The sequence below is a fragment of the Dama dama genome, chromosome X (genome assembly GCF_033118175.1).
Source record: "Dama dama isolate Ldn47 chromosome X, ASM3311817v1, whole genome shotgun sequence".
In the NCBI taxonomy this organism is placed as follows: domain Eukaryota; kingdom Metazoa; phylum Chordata; class Mammalia; order Artiodactyla; family Cervidae; genus Dama; species Dama dama.
The window spans coordinates 81,912,786-81,914,440 of record NC_083714.1 but is presented as its reverse complement, the minus strand read 5'-3'; the positions used below and the strand labels follow the sequence as shown (position 1 = coordinate 81,914,440).

General features: G+C 33.1%; 1 non-coding gene across 1 annotated transcript; it reads right to left on the bottom strand.

Annotated features, from left to right (window-relative positions):
- Positions 1 to 1,307: 1,307 nt before the first annotated feature.
- On the bottom strand, positions 1,308 to 1,411 carry LOC133053250 (U6 spliceosomal RNA). The gene has a single exon (XR_009692182.1). It is a non-coding gene; the product is annotated as a U6 spliceosomal RNA (small nuclear RNA).
- Positions 1,412 to 1,655: the final 244 nt, after the last annotated feature.

Here is a 1,655-nt window from a genome sequence, read left to right as displayed (position 1 = left end):
CACACACACACTACTTATAAGTTAAATAAGCAGGGTGACAATATACAGCCTTGTACTTTTTCCCAATTTTGAATCACTCAGTTTTTCCATGTCCAATTCTAACTGTTGTTTATTGATCCTTATATAGGTTTCTCAGGAGACAGGTAAGGTGTAGTTCATCGTGATCTACACAGTCAAAGGGTCATATGTTAGTTCTCTTTTTAGTTTCTGTAGAAAGTTCCATGCTATTTTCCATAGCGGCAGCATCAGTTAAAAATTAACAATGTATGAGAGTTCCCTGTCCCCACATCCTCACTAAAAATTTTGTGGTCTTTTTGGTGACAGCCAGTCTGACAGTGTGAGGTAGTATCTCATTTTGGTTTTACTTCAATTTCTCTTATAATTCACGATGTTGAGCCTCTTTTCATGTGCTTGTTGTCCATCTGTACGGCTTCTTTGGAAAATGTCTGTTTAGATCTTCTGCCTGGTTTTTGATTGAGTTGTTTGTTATTGTTATTTTTTAAAAGTTGACTTGTATTAACTGTTTATATATTTTGGACATTAATCCATTATTGGTCATATCATTAATAAATATTTTCTCCTATTCAGTAAATTTTCTTTTCATTTTATCAATGGCTTCCTTTGCTGGGCAAAAGATTTTAAGTTTAATTAAGTCCCCTTTGTTTATTTCTGGTTTCATTTCTTTAGCTTTAGATAGATAGATCCAAAAAAATTACTATGTTTTATGAAAAAGAGTGATCTATATATGTTTGCTTCTAAGAGTTTTATGGTTTCTGATATAATGTTTATGTCTTTAATGCATTTGAGTTTATTTTTGTATATAGTATGAGAAATGTTCTAATTTCATTCTTTTACATGTAGCTGTCCAGTTTTCACAATACCCCTTATTGAAGAGTCTGTCTGTTCTTCATTGTATAATTTGCTTCCTTTGTTGTAGATCAATTGACTATAAGTGTATGGGCTTATTTTGGGCTGTCTGTTCTGTTCTGTTGATCCATGCGTCTGTTTTTGTGCCAGTACCATAATGTTTTGATTACTAAAGCTTTGTATTTTCAGTCTGAAGTCAGAGAGTGTGATTCCTCCAGCTCTGTTTCTCTTTCTCAAAATTGTTTCAGCTCTTTGGGGCCTTTTCATTTCCATAGATATTTTAGAATTTTTTTGTTCTAGTTCTGTGAAAATTGCTTGTCATATTTTGATAGGGATTGCATTGAATCTGTAGATTGCTTTTAGTAGTATGATCATTTTAACAATATTAATTCTTCCAATCACTGAACAGTATAATTTTTCTTTTTCTTTTTTTCTTTTTTTTAAACATGGAACGCTTCACGAATTTGTGTGTCATCCTTGTGCAGGGGCCATGCTAATCTCTGTATCATTTCAATTTTAGTATATGTGCTGCCGAAGTGAGCACTGAACAGTATAATTTTTCATGTTTGTCCTTGACATTGTTTGACTTTCTAAATACACTAGTATACATAGGTACATTTGAATGCCCTAATTCCCCAAAATTAGGAAACTCATCCTTCAGGTATTCCTCACAAGCTTTAGGCAATGTCTTAATTATAATTTTTGCCCCAGGTGACTGTTGATTAATTCACCTTGCAAAGTTTTGAAGCAGTGCTCACTGCTTTTGTATCCTGAGTGAGTTCTGAGTT